General features: G+C 41.5%; 1 protein-coding gene across 11 annotated transcripts in view; it reads left to right on the top strand.

Moving 5' to 3' along the window:
* LOC105481827 (FERM domain containing 6) overlaps positions 1-24,328 on the top strand; it is a 250,255-nt gene that overhangs the window by 151,568 nt on the left and 74,359 nt on the right. For 3 of the 11 annotated variants that reach the window (XM_024792867.2, XM_011741582.3, XM_071100189.1), the window contains exons 1-2: positions 18,614-18,708; positions 20,902-20,996. The exons of 1 other annotated variant lie outside the window; for it this stretch is intronic. The gene's annotated coding sequence lies outside the window, so the exon portion shown is untranslated. Of the gene's footprint in view, positions 1-18,594; positions 18,709-19,240; positions 19,536-19,561; positions 19,949-20,901; positions 20,997-24,328 lie in introns of those variants that run through there. 7 more of the 11 variants (XM_011741586.3, XM_011741581.3, XM_024792868.2 and 4 more) reach the window with 5 other exon arrangements.

The following is a 24,328-nucleotide window of genomic DNA, read 5'->3' as shown; positions in this document are numbered from 1 at the left end:
CTAAAAAAATAGATGTAGCTAATAAAGCAAATGTTAATAACTGTTCAATCTAATGGGATATGTGAGGATTTTTTTAAGAAGTCTTTTTATAGTTTCAAATTTTATATGATGAAAAATTTTTTAAATACAGACTTCTTAGCCCCATATCTACCAAATCAAACTCTCTGGAGATTAAGCCTGGGACTTTGTTACTATTTACCTCCTCCTCTCTTGCTTTTTAAAAAATTATTATTATTTTTAAAATCATATTATCAGGGTTTTTTTTGGCTGGGTGCGGTAGCTCATGCCTGTAGTCCCAGCACTTTGGGAGGCCCAGGTGGGCACATCTCTTGAGCCCAGGAGTTTAAGACCAGCCTGGGCAGCATGGTGAAACCCTGTCTCTACAAAAAATACAAAAATTAGTTGGGCATGGTGGCTTGTGCCTGTGGTCCCAGCTCTTGAAAGGCTGAGAAAAGAGGATCAGCTGAGCCCAGGAGGCGGAGATTGCAGTGAGCTAAGATCATGCCACCACTGTACTTGAGCTCGAGCAACAAAACAAGACCCTGTCTCAAAAAAAAAAAAAAAAAAGTAAATAATTATTTGTCATAGCTTAAGGTAACCATAAAATTATAATAAAAAGCAATGTTTTATTTTAGAAACAAGACATTTTAAAGAAAACAATACAAATAATAACTCTAATCAATTTCTAACCTGTATACCCAAATATAAGTTCCTTAGAGTGGAACTGTGTGTGACTGGCATAATAAAGTTACGTATTATACTTCACATACTAAATTACTATCAACTTTCAGAAGTGACAATTTGATGTATCTTTTAAATAATGCAGTGATTGACACAGAAATTCAGTACATGCAGAATCCATGTACTATTAATCCATTTCTTCGGTACTTTCAAAAATCCGTTATCATCATATTTTTAAAATGTGATGGCAGAAGGTTTACAAAACATGCCTGTGTATCATGCATGTAGTTCTGACAGTCTGCAAAAAGCGGATCAACAGCAGGACATCAGCTATGTCCTAAGATACAACATCCACAAATATGGATTTGTGAACTATCATTTTTCTACATTGAAATGACTATACAAATACATCTTCATACACTGAAGTGTATCTCATTGTTTTTTTAAGTGTTTGTCTGTTATCACCCGTAAAATCATGTGGCATACAACAAGTAGTACTCTTACTACACGCTGGGAGATATTAACCTAATTTAAGACCAGAAAGAATACATCAGATTCTTTCCTAATAGGGAAAAAAGGAAAAAAAAATTCCTCAAGGGGAAGAACTTTGCCATAATTATATTTGTATGACCTGTACCTAGCATAGTGTCTAAAATAGGCGTGCAATACATGTCTGTGTGAATTAATGAATGAATGCTTATCATATCTCCGAATTATCTCTATCCCCTATTCCCAAAACCAATTATTTGTCAACGTGAAGGCTTTGATGAAAGCTCTTAGTCCGTGAAAATTAAACTGCTGAGTTTGACCCCTGTGTAGGAAATGTAAAATCATGAAATTCAAGTACTCCTGGGAAATCCAAACACATTTTCATTTACCAATGTCTATAAAAAAGGCAAAATAACAGATAAATGTACTAAAATACATAAATGTTAGCTTTTGACATTGTTTAAAACACTGGAAAAGGAAATGGAAAATTCCCTCTCACAAATTTGGAGGCAGCTTAGTTAGTATAACTGCGAGAATGCAGTCAGAAAGGCCAGGCTGGAATTCTGGCCCTGCCATTAGTTAGTGATACGTACCCTGGTAAAGCCACATAACTGCTTCAAGTTTCAGTTTTTTCATCTATAAAATGAAAACATTAAATTATCTATATATATTTTTTCCAGGTCTAAAATACAGTCAATTTTCTGGTTATTCTTCTACCAGAGGCTACTGACCAGTGCTTGGTTGTTAAGCTGCTACTTTTTTCTTTTTTTTTTCAAATGAGACAGGGTCTCAGTGTATTGGCCAGGCTGGTCCTGAACTCCTGGACTCCAGTGGTCCTCCTGCCTCAGCCTCCCGAGTAAGGCTTCAACTTCTTTACCAGTATTAAGCAGGCAGAGACTGGGTACTGTGGTTCACATCTGTAATCCCAGCACTTTGGGAGGTTGAGGTACAGGGGTCACTTGAGGCCAGGAGTTTGAGACCAGCCTGGGCAACACAGTGAGACTCCATCTTCAATTCAATTCAAATAAATAAATAAGCAAGCAAGCTGGGCATATTAGCATATGCCTGTGATCCCAGCCACTCTGGAGACTGAGGCAAGAGGATTGTTTGAGCCTAGGAGTTTGAGTCTGCAGTAAGCTGTGATTGTGGCACTGCACTGCACTCCAGCCTGGGTGACAGAGCAAGACCCTATCTTTTTAAAACAAAACAAAACACAGAGTCTAGCTCTGTGCTATTCAGAGACCCAATGCCATTCTGAATTACAGGAGCCCAAGTACTGGCAAACAAAATCTTCAGTATATCAGTAAAAGCCCTTGGTTATCCAATTTTTTTAAAAGTAGATTTAGAAAAAAATTTTAAGTGCTCTCATTTAGTTTAACGTTTCAAGTAAGTTTTACCATAAGGCAGGTTATTTAGCTTTTGAGAACATATTCTCTGCAGTCAGACTGGGTTGAAATCTGGCTTTAGAACTCAGGACAAAGGACTGCTTTGTGTCTCCCATTACCTCATTTTTTAAAAGTGGTAACTAAAAGAAATAAATAATGCCATCTGCTTCACGGATTTGCTGGGAGGTAGAATAAAAAATACTTGCGAAGTACTCTCCTAAGTAGGAGAATACCTGACATGTAGTAATCACTCAGTAAAGCAGCTATAATTTCTTTTCCATAGAGGCTTTATGTAGAAAAACACTCCTATTTTCCTGCTAAAGAACACAATAAAACAATCCCATAGTGTATACATAGCTCTTTACTCCGTCCTATTCATGCTCACATTCGCAGCATGAGTGAGTTCTGCACTGGGCAGGTCTATGCAGACCTACCCCCAAAGTCCCAGAAAGTGGAAGGCAAAGAAAGAGGCTGACACAAAAATTTCTTCTTTCTTAGGAAGAAACATTTAATAGGGACTTAGGAGCAGAAGTTGTGTCTGTGCCTTGGGCCTCAGGTGGTGGTGAGAGAAATGGTGGATCCCCACCCCATGACTCCCCAGACAGGGTTTACATAGGGAAAGGGTATGCATGATTCAGATGTGATGTGAAGGACAATTGAGGTTTGATAACATCAAGGTTATTTTGACCTGCGGGCAGGATTTATACACATAACAAAAGATAAACTGGAAATCTCAGAGTCCTTCCCAGAAAAGGTTTAGTCCTCAGTCAACATGGCAGATTAGCATCCAAGGGAGTTGCCTTTGTGAGGAAGGCTGGTGGAGATCAATGCCTGACTGTTGGTCCATATTCCTGCCCTGAAGTTCTATTCCTTTCTGCCAATAACTACATTGCTTTGGCTGGACAGCTGTAGGGAAGGAGCCCTGTGAAATGCTGACTTGTGTTGAAGATAGCTCAGGAAGTCCCTGTACTGCCTAACCTCCTCCTGTTTTTGTGAGGCAAATGAGATAATGCCGGTGGATTCAAAACTATAAAATGCTGTCCGAGTGAGAGTTATCATATGAAAGGTTAAATTTGATGATAAGGTTTAGAGGGGAAAAGACCAGAATGTGGGATGTGACCCCTGAAAGCTCTTCGTTGTTACAAGGTAAGGTGCTTGTTTCCCGGGGCCACAGTTGTTGTTTATAGGTTCCCGTTAAGCTCTATGGGAGGGGTTACAGGAGGGGAGAAGCAGGAAGCTCCTTTCCCAAGAGGGCTAAGAAAGAAAAGTTAAGAGTGAGGCCACTGCAGAGAAAAAAGACCAGATTCATTCTGAAACATCTTCTCACATTAATAAACATTTTAACTAATTCGTAATTGTAGGCTGGGCACAGTGGCTCATGCCTGTAATCCCAGCACTTTGGGAGGTTGAGGTGGAAGGATGGCTTGAGCCCAGGAGTTTGAGACCAGCCTGGGCAACATAGGGAGACCTTGTCTCTACAAATAATAATAATAATAATAGTAATAATAATAAGCTGGGCATGATGGTATACACCTGTGGTTCCAACTAGTTGGGAGGCTGAAGTGGGAGGATTGTTTGAGCCCGGAAGGTCAAGGCTGCAGTGAGTTGTAATCCTGCCACTGCACTCCAGCCTGGGTGACAGAGCGTGACCCTGTCTCAAAAAAGAAAAAAAATTGCATTTCACATTTAAAAAATAAATCTTCATTTTTCTTTAAAATAATTGGCAGAAAATTCTACCAAAGGAAAGGAAGAAACATTTTAAATGAAAACCATTACATCAAAATCCTTGAAAAATTGATTGTACTCTGTAATTAATTTATATGCTCCCATATTTAGCATGTAAATGAGGCCAAATATATGTCATTCTTTAATTTTAGGAACACACTGTTGATACAGGCACACACACACACAAACACACACACATATATTTGGAAGTAACAAGTGTGCTACCACTGGCTAGGAATAGTTGGGGGAGGGGGTAGGAAACAGAACTAAAGCAAATGGCATGTTATCAGCACAGATACAATTAGCAACATTTTACTGTATCACACATACTTGCAATGCAGTGTATCTAAAAACAAACTTAAAGGAAGTGGAGAACAAGGAAAACATTTTCCCCAGTTAATTCCCATAACAAGTCACAAGGATTTCATCATAAAGTAGGAATTACAAACAGTGGGGGCAAAAAAGTAAGGAATAAAGATTAAATTCACAAAACAAGTTGATATCTTTATGTTTTCATGACTGTGATCCATAAATCCAACTAAATCAGTTTTTTCAAATGTATTCCAATTTAACTCATCTTCTCCGGATACCCCCAAAAGATTTTAATGGCTGGCTTGTCTTGAAACTCAGGGACATTTATTTGTGAGTTCTCCAAGATGCTGAGTAACATGGCAATCTTTAAGAAATAAAGTCTGCCAAGCGCGGTGGCTCACGCCTGTAATACCAGCACTTTGGGAGGCCAAGGTAGAAGGATGGCTTCAGCCCAGGAGTTCGAGACCAGGACCAGCCTGGACAACATAGTGAACCTTGATAATTAGCTGAGTGTGGTGGCATGCGCCTGTAGTCTTCACTACTTGGAAGGCTGAGGTGGGAGGATCATGAGTCCAGGAGTTTGAGGTTGCAGAGAGCTATGATCACACCACTGTATTCCAGCCTGGATGACAGAGCAAGACCCTGTCTTTAAAAAAAAAAAAAAAGTTTGCCAAATTCTTTCCAGGGGTAATGAGCTGAGTGAGAGAAGACAGCATAGTGCCCAATCCCCAGTGCAAACAGTAACTCTGTCCCTACTACTCCATTGAGACTGGGAGCCTCCAGATGTGGGTGGTTCCGCATTGTTCGCATTCCTCCTGGAGACACTTACTGCTGGGCTACTGCTCCGGGAGCCACAGCTGACAGATGAGCCTCTTGTCCCTGCTAGATTTTACAACCTGGCTCCAGCAATGATAGGGACTGAAGGCAAAGGTGATTCCAGGGGACTGCCAGTCAGCTCCCCATTTGTGACCTGGATTGTCTAACTTTCTCCTTTATAGTGTGTGTATGGCTCAAATGAAGCAATGAGAAACTTGAAGGACAAAAGCTGAGTTGCAGATGGAATATAGAGGGGTGTAGCAACCTGAGAACTTTGATCATTCTTTAGTCTGATCAATTTAAGACACAGTCGAGCTTACACTGTTGGAATGGAGGAGCTGTCATCCAACACTGCCCTATTGACTCTTCTTGCCAAATGACCTCACATAATTCCTTATAATTATTTTTAAATGTTCTACCCACTAGAAATGGGCTGAGAATTTTGTTCCCAGCCCTTCCTATTCCATATACATATCTAAGTTTGAATCAGTTTGAGCAGGGACATATCTTGGGTTCTCTCCTGGTTTTCTGATACACAGTTTGCTATCTGAAAATCAGCCCCTCTCTGCTGAGAAACTGGACACTTCAAGTGTCAGGATTTTTTTTTTTTTTTTTTTTTTTAATTAAAACTAGGTGTTTCCATTTTTTTTCCACGGGACTTTTCTTTTCCTTTGTTTCTTTAAAAAATTATTTACATACTTCTCTGCCGAGTTCACACACAAAAATAATTACTACGAACTCCACTATTAATAAGCTACTAACTTTGGGTAATTTGTCTGTTTCCTGGTTTCATTATTTGTAAAACAGGAATTATGATGGTACCTATTTCATGAGGTTGCTGTTATGACTAAATTAGATAATAAACTTGGCATGCACCTAAAACACACAGTAAACAATAAATGATCAGCTGTCATTATTTTAAATGATTATTTCAAATGCATTGCATTCCTGGAAACCACCCTTTTGAACTTGTCATTCATAGAATAAAACAGTATCTATCAATGCAACTTCGTATTTATCTATGAGGCATCACCTTCCAAAGCCCTGAGCAGGTCAGTACAGTGGAGATGAAATATGTCCCTCTATATACATAAAATATAGAGATGTCCATAAGGCAGCATCAAAAGAGCAAGCTACGAATGGGAAGGAGTAGAGATTGGGATGCCTGTATACCCTGTTCAGTCTGTATTCCATTTTCTCCGAGCTGCTCTTCAGCATATTTATGGAAATGTTAATTAAGAATATGATTCCTTTATACATTATTAGATTGATGTAGAAGTTTCTGGGGACTAGATGCAATTATGTCATTCACTAAGACTGGTAGGTTCCAGTGCTTTCTTTAGTTGAATGACTTCTTATTGACCAAATTAATAATTAGTTTTAGTTATTCCATTAACATCCCAGAAAATTAAAAACAGGCAGTCCTTCCCCAGTCTGAATTAGATGCACTAATGTCAATATCCTTATTGTGACAAAAGATTACTAATTACATTTTACCACATTCCTCCCCCCCACATTTTTATTCCTTGGAAGATAGGGGTAGAGTTGCAATACCTAAAGCATTTTGGGGCTTCAAATTAAACATTTCAGAAATATTTTAGATCTGGCCTCTTCATTTAAAACTTGTTTTAGTATAAGCATCAACAGGGCAACTACCTATATGTCATGAATGGGTATCAAAATCATTGGGACCTTGTTTCTGATATTTTAATTGGAGATTCCTGGCCCTGTCACCAATTCTTAAATGGTACTGATACATTGCCAAGTTTGGAAACCACTTTCTAAAAGCAATCAGCTAATAAGTCTAAGTGGAAATCAAGCAATATTTGAAAAAGGTGCTTAATGATCCCCTGTTTACAACTATTCTTCTTGGGTTTTGCCTTCATGAGAATTTGAGTATATTTGAATTCGTAATTATATATTCTTTATTGTAAATGCTAGTGATGTGATGAACAACAGAAGTATAAAAATAAGAAAATGGCTTTAATCAATATGAATCTGATCGGTTTGATTTATACAAACAATTCTTGATAGCCCTAATAATCATTTCAATGTTTACTTCTACATATTTGGCAGTAGCTATTTGTTTAAAAAGCTATGGTTTAAAACACACATAGTTCCATCTATTAAATACATTTCTACTAAACCACTTAAAAATAAAATTTAGCAAATTATTTATTATAACTTTCCATGGTAAGAGCTAATATTCACTAACTTGTGGTTAAATTTTGGAGTTTATACTTTATTAACATAGCTTTCCATTTTTTTTTTCTTTTTTGACAGAGTCTTGCTCTGTCGCCCAGGCTGGAGTACAGTGGCATAATCTCAGCTCACTGCAACCTCCACCTCCCAGGTTCTCCCAAGTAGCTGGGATTATAGGATAATATCCTTCCAAGTAGCTGGGATTATAGATGATGCCAACACACCCAGCTAATTTTTTTGCATTTATTTATTTATTTATTTTAGTAGAGAGGGGGTTTCCCTATGTTGGCCAGGCTGGTCTTGAACTCCTGTCCTCAAGTGATCCATTTGCCTCAGCCTCCCAAAGTGCTGGGATTACAGGTGTGAGCCACCATGCCCGGCCTATTCTCCTCCTTTAGGACTTAATTTTTGTTCAATAAATTGATTCTTCACTGCTATTAACTTAAGTGAAAAGCTTGGGTTTCCACCTTTTTTCTTCTGGGTCTTCACAATTGTTTAATTGGGATTAAGATAAATCTGATCCTACCTCTGTTGAGAAAGAGTCTCCTATTTACCTTTCCACTCAAAATCTCCACATACTAAAAAAGAAGGTGATCTAGGACGAGATAAAATGTGTACTGAACGTCTTGGGGCTATGGGAAGATCCAAATAAAGTGAGGGGAAGGGTGGAGGCAGAAACTGAGTCCAAATATCTCACTCTCTAGGTCCCAAAGACATGATCCTTCACCTCCAGCAACTTTTCAATAGATGCTTGGCAGGCTCAGCCAGCACCCCCCAGATACTACCTGCCCTGACTCACAAGGGCACCTCTATGTTCCAGTCAAGTTCACCCTTTTGATCAGTGGCTTTCAAGTCGGGGCAGTAATTCTTTGTTGTGAGATTCTGTCCTGTGTTGTAGGATGTTGAGCAGCATCCCCAGCCTCTGCCGGCTAGAAGCCTACAGTAGCACTGTCCATCCTCCCCACTTCCCCCATGAAGCTGGGACACCAAAAATACCTCCAGACACTGCCAAATGTTCTCTTAGAGGCAAAATACCCTCTACTCAAGGGCCACTAGAAGTGACAAAATATGGCTTTGAAGGTTCCCTTGTCTCACGATTATCTCCCACCTTACAGATGCTAAAATTAATAAGGCCATGCACCTTTTGTTTCACAGTCATAGACTAAAAGGCTTAAACTGTAGGTACTAGTTTGAGGTAATTTTGGTGGGATTTCAGTGAAAGTACAACTAGTCAGTCATTAATGGCAAAGGGTTGGTTTTCAGAACCTTTCTGGGTCTGCTCAGAAGGTAACATAGGAAGAGAGGGTTTTTGACACCTGAAGTGGGCTACTTTTTAGAAAAAGGAGGCCAGAGGTCGGGCATGGTGGCTCACGCTTGTAATCCCAGCACTTTGGGAGGCCAAGGTGGGGGCATCACCTGAGGTCAGGAGTTTGAGACCAGCCTGGCCAACATGGTGAAACGCTGTCTCTACTAATAATACAAAAATTAGCCAGGCGTGGCAGAGCATGCCTGTAATGCCAGCTACTTTGGAGGCTGAGGCAGGAGAATTGCTTGAACCCGGAGGTGGAGGTTGCAGTCAGCTGAGACCTCGCCATTGCCCTCTATCCTGGGTGACAAGAGTGAAGCTCCATCTCCTAAACAAATAAATAAAAGGAGGCCAGAGACTAAGAACAAACCTCCAAACCTTGATTACTTTACCTGGAATTATTTGTCCCTCTGTCAAACACGTTCCTGGTGCCTTGTCAGGTGTGGTGTTAGATGTAGTATGAAATATACAGTCACTTCAGCATTTCTGTAGGAGGAAGAGGGCCTAGGACATGGTGAGATGTTAAGTATTTTAGAGTAATAATTTGAATGTAAAGCTCCAGGACTAGATATTAGGTTTTGTTTACCTTTGTTCCTAAGACCTAGTATACAATAAATACTTAATAAGTATCTGCTAAATGAATCAAGAAATCAATGATGGAGAAAGCTCTAAGAGAGCCAGGGGAGCAGGGGATACAGAGCTTTGGTAGGAGGAGATTAACTGAGAAGATTCAGGAGAGAATGGCCTAGAAGATATGGAAAAATCTGTAGGTGGAAAGGACTGAAGCTCTAGGGAGAAAATACCTGACCAAGTCTGTACCAGAAGCAAGGCAGTTTAGGGACAAAGGGCATGAGCTTACAGTCAGATTTCCTGGGTTCAGATCCAGGCATCACCACTTATTTTCTTTAAGAACTTGGGCATCTGTAAACCAGGGATAATATCTTCCTCAAAGGGCTGTTGTGAAGATTCAACAAGGTAATACATATAAACCTCACAGATCAGTGACCAGCAAGAGTAAGGCTTGGTTGACCATTGAGAGTGGCAAGATTTCAGAGTGGGATGAGGAACCTATGGAAAGCCATAAACATGTGAACAGTCACTGTGTGATGAAAAGGAAAGAGCCACACAGGGATGAATACAAAGTTGACCCAACAGCTATGAGTGTTTCACTGACCAAACTGTTGTCTTGGTGATGTGACTAATCAACTCATTTATTCAATTTTCTTTAGGCTTCTTCAATGTCTTTAAAGCAAAATGTAAGAAAACGGATGATTGAGTTGATCTGAATTTTGGGATTGTTAAGAAAGCTGGATTAGAAGGTCAAAGGGATTGGGACACGAGACTACTCAGGGATTAAACTGAAAAAGAAAGAAGTCAAGCCAAAAAACAGCTAATAAACTGAAAGAGCAGGGCAGGGTTTGGGGACTGAAAGTCTAGTGGGAGATGGTGGACAAATGGCAGATGTGGTGGATAGAGCAGTTTCCAGTCCAAAGGTTCAGAGGTGGAGCAGCTGCAGGAAACACAAGGCCCAGTTAAACCTTGCATGAAGGTGGTGGAGGCTGAGCAAATGGAGGCAAGGCCACACGTTTTTTCTTGTTCAACTCAAACTATTCTGTTCCCAAGTGTATCTCATCAAAATGTTTTGTGAGCAAAGAATTCAACAATAACCACTCTAGTAAAATCCTGCTAATAAACTTCTTAATATCTTGAAAAGCTGGAGGATGTATAGTTAAGAATAGTTTCTCTTTAGTTGAATGACTTCTTATTGACCAAATTAGTAATTACAGTTTGTTATTCAATCATCACCACAGAACATCAAAAACAGGCAATCCTTCCCAAATTTGAATTAGATGCACTGATATCAATACAGGGGAAGGCTAAAAATAGAAATAAAATATATAATAAGGAACACCAATAGATATAGAATCTTGATTATACCATATATTGACACTTGAAAAAAATAAACATTATGTGAACTGAGTGACGTAAGGCGTCCCATTCAAATCAACCAAGTCTTCGTAAGGGATAGATCATTTCTCATCAATACCTGGGATATCTGGCCAAGAAGCTTCTCAAAAAATGTTAATCCTTTTCTGTTCTCATCTCAGTGCATCTCGCCCTTCACACACACATCCTCTCTCTCTCACACACACACACACACACACACATATACACTCTGTCTCTCACACACACACAATCTGTCTCTCTCTCACATACACACATACTCTCTCTCTCTCACACACACACTCTCTCCACTGATCTCTATGTGTAATTTATGTGATTCATTCATTCAACAAATATGTGTCAGATACTGTTCTAGACAAATGGGGCCAGAGCACTTAGAGAGATTTTAGATCTGTGCTCACATGAAGCTTAAATTCTAAAAGGAGAGACAGTTAACAGATTCACAAATCACAGTAAAAACAGTAAAAAATAAGTGATGTGTAATATTTTACATTGATTTGTATATTCTGTATTGTACATAAAACTATCATATATTAATGTGTCTCATTATCCTTTAAATTGGGGTATAAGTGTGTCAAAATGATCCAATATGGACTATTTGCAGAATAGAAAATCACTAATAATGCTGATTCTGTTTTTCTGCTCAAGAAATCACATGGAATGTTTGGCTTAATTATATAGGAATAACAAATATGTAAAAATGTTTTTACAAGAGAGAGTATTTCTCTGCCCCCAGTCTTCCTTTCAAAGCTAAATCTAGTTAAGAATGCTATTGGCCAGTACTTTCTTTTCTCCATACATGTCAAAAGTAAACATCTGAATCTGGGGTCCTTTGAGATGAATCTTCCAATCCATAATTTCTAATTCAATCTCCATGGTCTAATTAGCAGAGTTCTTTCCTTGAAGAACTAAAGTATAAGAAGTCTGTTTAGGCTAATAGAATAATTTATTAGGATACCTTTGAAAAAGAACAATCTAACCACTACCTTGCCTATAGAAAACTTTCTTAAGATTTCCTGGCATTTGGTTTCATAGCCAAGCCAAACCAAAGTGAATGCAGATTTTGTTTCTAACCTAGAATCAGGTGAGAGGAGAAACAGAGATCTAATGTCAGGTGTTTCAAGGTACTGTCTTCTTTTCATCCAACCAGTTAGTATAGCTAGCACATCAGGACCTTGTTTTATTTTTTATTTTTTTTTTGAGACGGAGTCTCGCTCTGTCGCCCAGGCTGGAGTGCAGTGGCCGGATCTCAGCTCACTGCAAGCTCCGCCTCCCGGGTTTACGCCATTCTCCTGCCTCAGCCTCCCGAGTAGCTGGGACTACAGGCGCTCGCCACCTCGCCCGGCTAGTTTTTTGTATTTTTTAGTAGAGACGGGGTTTCACCGTGTTAGCCAGGATGGTCTCGATCTCCTGACCTCGCGATCCGCCCGTCTCGGCCTCCCAAAGTGCTGGGATTACAGGCTTGAGCCACCATGCCCGGCCAGGACCTTGTTTTATAACCAAATCCCAACCACCATGGACAGGTAGGGTGTCCCCTGGAGGCTGCACCAAGTCCTTTAGCCTCGGTGAACTTCCCATGTAATTCGAGAGCTAGGAAAGCCTTTTTTTTTTTTCCTTCTTGGACAGTATCTTGCTCTGTCGCTCAGGTTGAGTGCAGTGGTGTGATCACAGCTGACTGCAGCCTTGACCTCCTGGGCTCAAGTGAACCTCTACCTCAGCCTCCTGAGGAGTAGCTGGGACTGCAGGTGCAAGCCACCCCACCCAGCTAATTTTTAATTTTTTTTTTTTTAAATAGAGATAGGGTTTCACTATGTTATCCAGGCTGGTCTCGAACTCCTGGGCTCAAGCGGTCCACCTGCCTTGGCCTCCCAAAGTGCTGAGATTACAGGCATGAGCCACCGCATTCGGCTTAGGATACCTTATTTGTCATGATTCTTTCTTAAGCAATCAAAAACAAGTTCAAAGGCACATTTGTTACGCTTATAACCTACTCAGGGTAACTAAATTAAAACAGAATGGACAGGTTTCATAAATTGCCAGTGGAATTTTTGTTGGTATTCTCAAGAAAGCCAGCATTGGCCAGGCTGTACTTGCATATTCTGAAAGACGGATGTTCACCCCTCCCACTGTTCCAGTTCAGTATATCTTAGGCACATGTTGATAAGATATCACAAAAGACTGAAGAGAGGCCGGGTGCAGTGACTCAACGCCTGTAATCCCAGCACTTTGGGAGGCCCAGGCAGGTGGATCATGAGGTCAGGAGATCGAGACCATCCTGGCTAACACAGTGAAACCCCACCTCTACTAAAAATACAAAAAATTTGCTGGGTGTGGTGGCGGGCGCCTGTAGTCCCGGCTACTCGGGAGGCTGAGGCAGGAGAACCACTTGAACCCAGGAGGCAGAGGTTGCAGTGAACCAAGATCACACCACTGCACTCCAGCCTGGGTGACACAGCGAGACTCCATCTCAAAAAACAAAAAAAAAGAAAACCCATCACAGAAGAGAACCTCAGTGGCCTAAGATCTCCATAATGTTATCACTAGTGTTTGAAAGGACTCCTCTGAGAATATTATGTCAGATAATCAGAGCGTGCCTGAGGCATAAGTCAAAGAGTAACTAGTCTGTTACCAGACAGATTGCTGCTTCCTTTCTTCTCACGTATCTTAATGGGAGCGGAGGGAATTGTCTCCCAACTCTGGGGTAGGCATTTTTTCCCCCAGGTTTTCAGTGAGTAACCAAAGAATCAGAGCTGCAAAGCTACTCTGGAACCTTTAAGACTCACACAAACAGAATACATGAGTAAGTGTCATATTGTAGGGAATCCACCCTTTCCTGCCCTTCTGCTCAACATTTTTCTGTACTAGAGCTCTTCTATCCTCAGTCTTCTGTATAAGGTAAAGTCTCATGCATAAGGCAGCAATCCCATGTTTATACATAATTCCTCCACTATATTTTAGTTAGTAGCAGTATCCCTTAACCTAGCACTGCCTTGCCACTATGCCTTTCAACTCCAAGACGCCAGTGCAATTCTCTAAGATGGGCCCTCTCTCCTACATTGTGCAACACCTTCCCAAGAGCAAGGGGCCCGGTCTGGCCCTTCCAGCCTTATCAAACCTTTCTTCTTACATCTGGAGTATTCTAGTACTCAAGCCCTCAAGGAATGGGAATGTGATGTTTGTGGTGAAACTAAAGCCACAACAGAATGGAAACAAAGTAGTTCTTTAAATACATCCCCTGTAAACTGTATTAAAATGAAACTTTGACCCTGGATAATCAAGTTATTCTACTTTTACATATTTTTTTTCCCAAAATGTGATGATCAGGAGAATAAAATTTAATGAATTTAATTTTTTCAACTCTGTATTTCTATAAATTGTATAAAAGTAAATCTTCTTGAGTTAGCTTGCTACATAAAATTAAGCCCCGTGCTATGCTGCCTCTGAAAAATAATTATGCATATTCCTGGTTAGGGGCTCCTCGTGTATGGTAATTAGACAGCTGGATTAAATGAATGATAATCAATTTTCCTGACTTTTCATAAGCATTAAAGTCTCTTTGGGTACTTTATTTTTACTAGCTAAGAATAATAAAAAGAGCATTTTAAATGTTAGGCAGTGAAAACCAGGACTTTATCACTAAACTATTTAAGTTTCCATGTGAGATTATTTTCTTTCATTAGCTACAGGGACATCTAAAACCTTAAAGTAGGACTTAATTAAATTTGTTTTGTTTGTTTAAAGTACTTTTTGTTTTGCTTTTAAAATGAATCTCAGTAATTACCAAAAAGAAAAATGAACTTAATTTCTTTATTATGACTTTCAGCCAGAATGATGAACGGTATTTAATTCTGGAAAACTATTCTTTAAAAGCCAGTATGTTAAATTATCGACTTCTCTCTTAGACTAGAAGTTACATATCTGAATCCTGGATAACCCTGAATTATTATTATTATTATTATTTATTTATTTATTTATTGAGATGGAGTTTTGCTCTTGTTGCCTAGGCTGGAGTGCAAGGGCACGATCTTGGCTCACTCCAACCTCCGTTTCCCAGGTTCAAGCGATTTTCCTGCCTCAGCCTCCTGAGTAGCTGGGATTACAGGCATGCACCACCACGCCTGGCTAATTTTGTATTTTTAGTAGAGATGGAGTTTCTCCATGTTGGTCAGGCTGGTCTCAAACTCCCGACCTCAGGTGATCTGCCCTCCTCCACCTCCCAAAGTGCTGGGATTACAGGCATGAGCCACTGCGCCCAGCCAATAAGCCTGAATTATACAAAAGATAAAAAATAATTATTTTTTTCTTCTAATATGCTAATCTTGTCAACATACTATCCTGGTGTCTAGAAAATACCTGTAAAGGAATGTAAATTACAGCAGTTCTTATCTCATTTTCTATATTATTGTGTTCTTTACACCAAAATGTAAAATACCACCTACCAATGTTTATACCTCTCAAAATAAGGCTATGGCCATCATGCTTTAAAGGCATGGCTCTGTATGCTTGTTTACTGTGTCCTCTGCCATATGCCTACACTTAAAATAACCTGGGGATATTTAGAACATTCCAAAGCCCAAGCCATACCACAGACCAATTAAATTATATGCCTGAGATACAAGCATCAATAGTTTTTGAAAGTTTCTAGGTAATTCCAGTGTGCTTGCAAGTTTGAGAGCACTGTCTCAACCAACTTGTTCTCAGGCAAACTTCTGTTCATCCTTCCCTTCTCAGTTCACAGGGGATGTCTGATGCTCTCCCTCCCTAGGCCTTCTCATTATTCCTCCTGTGTATCTCTACCATGGCATGCACTATGTTGTAACTGTTAACTCACATGTCTGTTCCCCAATCTACTATAAGATTAAGGAGTATTTTTATTTTTGAATCTCCGAATCTAACCCTTTGCCTGGTGCATGGCAGTACCCAATAAATTCATAGAGTGAATAACCTTTTCCTAAGAAAAACAAAAGCAAAAATGTAGAGTTGTGTTAATATTTAAATGCCATGGGGAAAGTAATTGTTTAGGATGTGTTTAATGTTTCCCTGGTAGGCAATGTCCCATATTTAGAAAAACACCGTATCAGTGAAAATAAAACATCCCAACATTAAGAACAAAAATATAACTTTGAATTATTACCCACAAAGTTGCATTTATTGTAATAAGCACAGAAAAATGTTTCCTGTGATAAGAAATATCCAAAACAACACATGCTTTCTCAGCTCCCCTTCCATCTTTACTAGATTATGTATTACTTTCCAAATCAGTCCTTTCAGAATTCGATGATGTTACAGGAGTTTACATACCTGATTTTAAGAGTTTAAAATACTTAGTTTACAAAATATTTTGAGTCTCTGTTTAAAATGGTATTTGTACTGTTAATATCATCATTATGATTCAGAAAATATTCACATAGTGAATTTTCCTACAATCTAATTCTGGACAATAAGCTGGTCTTGAACTCCTGGCCTCAAACAATCCTGTCACCTCAGCCTCCCAGAGTGCTGGAGTACAACTAATTTAAACATACTTTTTTTTTTTAAACTGTTCAAAATATTTTGCTCTTTGTTTTACCTAATTATATTTGCAGCAATGTTTCACAGCCTACCAATACGTTGTTGCTTATCTGTTAGATTTTGATTCATGAAACCTGAAAATAAATCAGATTTAGGAACTGTTTTCCAAGATAGTGATATATTATTATCTAACGTATCTTTACACATGAAATGCTGGATTATCTCAGTAGATATCAAATTAATTTAAGACCTTACAAAGTAGTACTCAATATGCACTCATTCTGATGCATATAAAAGACAAAAATGAGTAAAAAGTGAAATCCTCTACTTTTAAATGCCTACACTGTCCTCAACTATTGTTATCCAATTTTTAATTTTAGTACACTAAGTACAACTCAATTTTTTTTTTCTTTCTTTTTCAGACAGGGTCTCACTCTGTCACCCAGGCTGGAGTCCTGTGGTGTAATCACAGTTCACTGTGGCCTCAACCTCCTAGGCCCAAGCCATCCTCCCACCTCAGCCTCCTGACTAGCTGGGACTACAGGCATGGGCCACCAGGCCCGGAACATTTATTTATTTTTTATTTTTAGTAGAAACAAGGTCTGGCAGGCTGTCTTGAACTCCTGGCCTCAAATGATCCTGTCACCTCGGCCTCCCAAAGTGCTGGAGTACAACTAATTTAAAAGGCAGTCATTGAAACATATTTCTTGTTCTCTTTTCCATAATGGAGTCATGACTTTAAATCATAAGTACAGTATCCTTAGAAACTGCCCAGCTTTATCAGAAATAAGTTCTGAATATATTGTCAATTGTGAAAAGACAAAAGATCATAGTTCCTAATATTCAGTTCTAATGGTATGGTTCCCAAAATGTAAAAGTTGTGACTGAGGCAATTATTTCAAGAGAGCTTCAGCTGTAAATGAACACAAAACTGAATTCCTTTGCCATGCAAACAAGAGGCACGCTTTCAACCAGTAACAGCTGGCTTCACATATTCATCTTTGGATGAAAAGAGCAGGGCAGTTTTAAAGTTGACTTCTGAGAGCATCAGATTTTGGATAGTGTCCTTTCTCAGGTCCTGTTTTCTTGTCTCCTCATCCCATTTTCAAAGCCAGACAAATAAACCCCCTCACTCCTTTAGCGAAGGGCTCAGTGAGGGCGTTTTGCCACCCGTGGCCAGGGGTCACTGGGTCAGCAAAGTCAGAGGAAGCCTTGAAAGGCAGAAGGCCAGGAGACTGACGCCCTGCGGGACTAGGGGCCAGGTGCTGGGTGTCTCTCCTTTCGTCTGCGGTCCCCAGCAGCAGGTCCTGGTGGGCGCAGACTGACTGGAGAGGTGCAGCTCGTCCCCTCCTCAGACCCCGAAGTGGCAATGAAACCTCCATCTCCTGGCTTGATTGTTAGTGCTATAAAAAATCTTCCACTGGCCCTTTGCACCTCTAGCCCTCCATCCCCCAAAGCCACTAGCGGGAGGGGACAAAAATAATTTCTGAGGGGCCACGGGCACTAAAACCACAGCAGACAGAGGCTGTGTCTACCTGAGGAACTGGAGAGGTAGAATTAGCGGGGGAGGCTGGGCCTCCTCGGCGGCGCCCCTCCATCCAGCGTGAAACCCACGAGGCGCGGCGTCCCGAGTGGCGGGTGGGCAGGTGGCTGTGGGATTCACGAAGCCTCCTCTGCTGGGGATCGCCTCCTCTCGGAGTGGCCTCCCCTCCGGCGATCCGCTTTAGTAAGAAGACGCTCAGGCCAAACAGCCGCCCCCGGCCAGCCAGCCTTGGCTCCGGAGGGAGCGCCCCGAGGGAGCCGAGCCGGCGGCGGAGAGGGCCATTCGGCATAAGGTGGGGAGCCGCCGGGGTCCCCTCGCACCTCCGTCTCCACAGCACGGGGAACGGCCCTGATCGTCGTGGTCTACACCACCGCGTCCACCTGAGGCTCGCCTCGCTTCCTGGGTGCCCAGAAGGGTGGCTTACTCCGTTTTCTCCTGCCCCCAAGTGGCCGCACCCCTCCACGGGACGCTTGGTTGGGTCCAGGGCGGGGCGGACGGGCGCTCCCTGTACGGTCGCTAGCTCGGCGCTCAGCTCCCGCGGCTCGGCTGTCTCCGCGGCCAGTTGGGGCGGGCCGGGGGCGGGGTCTCAGGGGGCGGTGCTTCAGGGGGCGGGGCAGGCGGGAGGCGTGGGCGGGGGGCGGGGCGGACGCGGAGTGCTCCTCTGGCTGGCGGGGCCAAGGGGCTGAGAGGAGCGGGACAGGCTCGGCGCCGGCAGGAAGACTCAGGGGGCTGACCACAGAGCCCAACGCCTGGTGCTCAATACTTTCTCCGAGGTACGAGCAAGAACCCGGTGCCTGGGCCCTTTCCGCTCTCCCCATCGCCCAGCCGCCGCGCCCCGGACGCCCGCTGTGCCCCCTGCCGGCGGGGCGGCGGCGGGACGGGGTGTCGGGAGGGTTTCTGGAAGTCGCGAGTCCCAGCGAAGGCAGTGGCCCCACTCTCCGCCTCTTTCTTCGTCGTCTTCTCGCTCCCTTAGCTCTGGGTGTCGGGCACCGGCGGGAAGGTCGCTTTTCCGCGAGTCGGAGCTCGTCCACTCCGGGACAGGCGGACGAGGCCCTAGGGCAGCCGAGCCTGGCAGCGGGGGAGGCGTGGAGCTCGGGGCTGCTTCAGCGGGGGAGGCGTGGAGCTCGGGGCTGCTTCAGCGGCGGGGGCGGGAGGCTGGTCCCGGCTGCGGACTGCGCGCCTGGGCTCCGTGCGCCGCGCCTGGTCCTCTGCATCGCGGAGGTCCCCGGATCACAGAGCTCCCTGGCGGGCCCCGGCGCCCAGGTCAGTGTCGCTGTGGCTGGGCGCCGGGACCAGCACCCGAGTCCCGCGCTCCCGGGGGCTGCGCCGTGCCGCCTGTTGTGCGCGCGCAGAGGCCGGACAGCTCGGCTGCGAGAAGGCACCCGGGCGCAGGGTCTGCCCGGAGTCCCAGGAAGTGCCCAGTCGGCGGAGCCGGAGGTTGAGCTGGGGCAGATCGGCGCCAGACTGGGGCCTGGGTGAGATACGAGTTGGGGGCGCGGCCTGCAGAATTTGGGTTTCTGGAGGAGCTTGCGGTGCGCTGGCGGAGCCCCAGGCGAATGGGACCACCGGATTCGGCTCCGGAAGGGCCAGGCACTGTCAGGTATGGACAGCTGGTGTCCACTCGTGTAAATGTAAAGTCTACAGGGATTACAACAACACCTCGAGTCCGGGGACAGCATAGCCTAATGGTGCGGGCGTTTTCTTAAAAGGCACGAATAGATGGGAAAATGTCAAAATAAGTGTATTTTAAAGTTGAAAGCTGGCAAATTTTTAGGCCGTGTAGTTGTGTAGCTAGTGTCCAAAGAAATATTAGCTCGTTTTCCCCCTTAACACCCTTTTCATTTTTATTTTTTAAGCAAAATCTCTTTTGCCAGTTTTTCCCTCAGGAGCTGTGCATTGCTCACAGCAGGGAAGGAAAACTTCAGCAAGCGTTCTCAGGTTGCTTCTGACTTCCAGCCTGTGCTCTCCAGCATTTCTGAATGTGGAGAAAAAGTATCTCGCTGGACTTTCCGAGTATGATTCCCTTCTGTTCTTCTCTGGGACCGCGCAATGTTTGTTTATGGGTTTTATAAGCATCTATTTAAATTTAGTTTTTGCACGAAATACTCCCTCTTGCCACAGGGTGTAGTTTGGGGTTTAGAAAATGCTGTTGGAGAAAGCTGCTAGTGGCTTCATTTTCCAAGAATGTAAGTCATTTCCTTTCTGTGATTTCAGGGAGTTGATATTTCACAGCATCAAAACTTTGTGGGGAAAATTTTCCGTAATACATCTGTCATTAAAGAGGCTTGTGACTTTTGGGTTTCCTTCTTAGAGCAGTGCATGAATTTAGGTTCAGCAGTGTTAAAGGATGAGAAGTTTTTTTTTTTTTTTTTTTTTAGAATTTAGAGCATTATGAGACTATTGTAGAAATTTTAACAACCAGGACCTACAAATGGCCTGCAGGATGGAGAGTGGGGGAGGGGAGAAGACCAGAAGAGAGGCAGGAAAACAGATGCCTTTGCTGATGTCCTTTGTAGTATAAAACTTAACAGCACCTAATCATTTTCTCAGGTGTGGCTTTGAGAAATAAACGTTTTATGTTAAAAATGAAAATACTTCACAATGTGAGACAGCTGGCATTTGAATACTTTTCCCAGTATGTTTGTAAACATATTGGATTCATATTTCATATTAAAGTGGACATTTAGTAGGATTATTAGATGAAAAGGATCCCCCGGGGGATATCTAATATCATGTTATCTGCAGGACATCTTCTCCAGAAAGACTGTAATATGAACTAATTTTCCCCCCTTTGAGTTGCTTGCAAGAATCTCTGAGATCTGACACTGATGGGCTACAGTAATCAGCAGTTCTTGCAGTACTCAAGACATTTTAAGGGGCAGGAAATCTTTCCTATTTCCAGTATCTCCTTTTTGGGGGCAAGAAGGGTAAGCTGCTAGTTTTAAGTACATAATTTGAATTTACAGATTTATGATGCTCCTGGCTCTACAGGAAAACGCCTGAAAACAGCATGGGCCTGAATGAAGACGCTGCTTTTGAAAGCAAAATGCCAATGTGCTAGGTAACAGTTTTTAGTTACAAATTCTTAAAAAAATTGTTACTCAACTAGGTTAGCTGAAATGGAGGGGGGGGTCTTTTTTCTAGTTTTTGGATTTTGTTTCCACATTTAACTATACTTATAAAGCTTTTGGCTTTCTGAACTTATGATGTAATAGACTGCATAGCTTTTTGTGGCAGATGCTTAGAATGAAAGTTTCAAACAGAATTGTTTTTGACTGAGCTGTCAGGTTCAGAGTTGAGTGTAAATGAGTCCTGTCTCACAACTAACTTTTATGATAAAGAAATTCTTTGTAGTTTTCGATTTGAATGTTGCACATTTTGATTTCTAAAGTTGTGGGTGTTTTTTTTTTTTTAAGAAAAAACCTGCAAACAATTATTTTATTACATGAAAGCCAGTACCAAGAAAAGATTAATTCAGTCCAGATGTAAAAATGTATGTGAATTTTAGATTTGGATGATCTCAACAAGTTTTCCCTTTTGTTGATGGGACTGCCTGGATCCCAGATGGCATTCACAAATTATCCCTTAGGTGGTTTTCTGAGTTGAGAACGAAATTTCTTGGGCTTTCCCTAAAGTCGATTTATTACTAAGTCTTCTAAAGGATAGAAAGTTTTTTGCATTAGTACATTTTTCTGTTCGTTAATACAAACCTCATAAATGCCCTAGTTTGGTAGATGAAGCGTATTTCTTTCATAAGTGGGAAAACAGGAGATATTCGGTTAGTGTATCCTTATGGGTAAAGCATAAAAGCTTTGGCTTTCATTTTTGCAATTTCAACTTTCTTCTTTTAAAGTAAAAAAAAAAAAAAGTTTTAAGGGTGTTTACAATCCTCAATAGAATCCTACTGCAACAGTTTGTGGTTTCAGATATAGCAATCTGTCCTTGTTTGATGATCCCCACCTCCTCCCCACCCCCAACGAGGAACAACAAACACAGTTTATTTAAAAGTCAGTATATTTTTAAACGTGTACTCCTAGTACTAGAGTTATAAAGGCTGTTTGTTGCACACATTAAAATTATGTATTTTTAGGAAGTCTTTGTATGATTATATCATTACACATTTTGAGAGTGTGTTTATGTCGTGATTGTGTATAAAACAATGGAGAGTTAGGAGAGGGGAATGGGGAAGATTTAGCGAAGGAGTTTTATGAGTAGTGAAATTTCATTTATAATGTATGTTCCCTAAAACCCAAACAGGCAAAATGTTATTGTTGGTCTCTGTGGTTAAACGTTGATACAGAGGGTAGTCGAGAGGGCTTTCTGAATTGCACATTATCCTGAGGAAGAGGCTTTGGGGGCCTTTAAAAATAAGTAGAAACAAGTTAAAGGGATACATTGAGAGGAACGAGGAAGTGGAGTACTGGACATTGTATTGCAAGGAAATCTTAAAGTTAGAAGGATAAGTATTTAAAACAAGGCCAAAGTAGAGAGACCTTACTGTTTCGAAGTGTAGATTAAAGAATAAGGTATTTTTAGCCGAGAAAAAAGGATTAGAATGATTAGAATTAAGGTGCCCTATAAAGTCTGTATACAACTTGAAATAGGACTGCTAATTGATAGTTATCCTGGAAACTTTGCCTGTCTTAGTGTTGAATCACTAGTTTGGTGTTAAATAATGTGCAGGGACTGGATGCTTATAAATGTATCCCATACATTCCAAAAGCCACTTCCCATTTCAAAGACCGGAAACGTTTTTTGTTTAAGTACTAATGATTCTACAAATAATTAGTCCCCCAGTAGTTGAGGAAACTACTAATGTCTACCTCCCATGCTGTGGGACCAGAGGGTGCTCTACAGCAGTAATGGCTGAAGTTATTATGAAGTTTTAGGTAAAAACAAGCAATCTGTGCTTCTCATTACCTTACGTGATTTAGTGGTGTAATTCTGATGCAAGTTTGTGTATGATCACTTTTTATATACATCAAATGGAACGGAACAGTCATGCAGTATACATACCATATTGATCAAAGATGAATTGCAGAACCCTGAGAAGAGGAAAGAAATCATTGCTCTCTCAGCTGATTGTATTACTTGAAGTCAAGAAGAGAGAAGTGTGTTGAAACAAACTCACAGCTGAACCAAATACAGTCCCAAGAGAAGGCAATGTTTTCCTGGAGCTTCCTTGGAGTTGTCTGTAGCACAGCATTTTCTTTTCTTTTCTTTTCTTTTTGGTTTTTTTTTTGTTGTTTTGTTTTTTTTTTTGAGACGGAGTCTTGCCCTGTCACCCAGGCTGGAGTGCAATGGCGCAATCTTGGCTCACTGCAACTTGCACCTCCCGGGTTCAAACGATTCTCCTGCCTCAGCCTCCTGAGTAGCTGGGATTTACAGGTGCCCGCCACCACGCCCATCTAATTTTTGTATTTTTAGTAGAGATGGAGTTTCACCATGTTGGCCAGTCTGGGCTCGAACTCCTGACCTCATGATCTTCCCGCCTTGGCCTCCCGAAGTGCTGAGATTACAGGCTTGAGCCACCGCCCCCGGCCAGCATAGCATTTTCTTGAATGTCTTTCCCCACCTGTATGGCCTTACTTAGCTAAGTTAAATCGATACAGCAAGAAACTAGGTAGAGATTTGGTCATTATCCACGTCATTGCATTAATGTGCTGATAATTGGAATAATTCTGACCAGAAATATCTATTTAGACTCTCACTATCCCAAATGGATCCTCTTCAGGGGTGTTTTCAGATTTTTTCCAACATTACCTTTGTACTTGTTTTATACAGCTTTGAGCAATAATGTTTCACTGGTATATGAAGACAGAAAAACAATATTTTGTATTAATTTATAGCCACAGTTTCATGTGATGGAGGAAATCATTTAAAAAAATTAAGCAATTTCTTGATGCATATTTTAGGAAATATAATGGAGTTTCTCACTTAGCTTTTCAGATGATTTTCTCTCTGATTGGTTTAAATAAAATGTGATTAATTTTCTCCCCACGGGTAGTAGCACTTGTGTGTACAGTTTCAGTAGATGACTTTTATTTTGGTCCCTGTAGCTTTATTTCTTTGAACTTGTTACTGAATTATACACAACCAGACAAATGCACAGATCAGGAGTGTACAGCACAAAGTAATCACATCTGGGCAACTAGCATCCAAATCAAGAAACAGAACATTACCAGCCTCTCTTTACAGTCATCATCCTTGTCCCCAGGATAACCATTATTCTGACTTTTATTGTCACGGATTAGTTTTAAGCTGTTCTTGGACTGCATTTAAATGCAACAAAATACACATTTTTTGGTCATCTTTAGCTCAACATAATGTTATGTGATATATCCAAATTGATGTAGGTAGCAGTAGGTCTTTTTTCTGTTATTTCTGTGAACG

The sequence above is a fragment of the Macaca nemestrina genome, chromosome 7 (assembly GCF_043159975.1).
Source record: "Macaca nemestrina isolate mMacNem1 chromosome 7, mMacNem.hap1, whole genome shotgun sequence".
Taxonomy (NCBI): Eukaryota; Metazoa; Chordata; class Mammalia; order Primates; family Cercopithecidae; genus Macaca; species Macaca nemestrina.
Note: the sequence above shows the minus strand (reverse complement) of the source record. Positions and strands in the feature narration are given on the sequence as shown.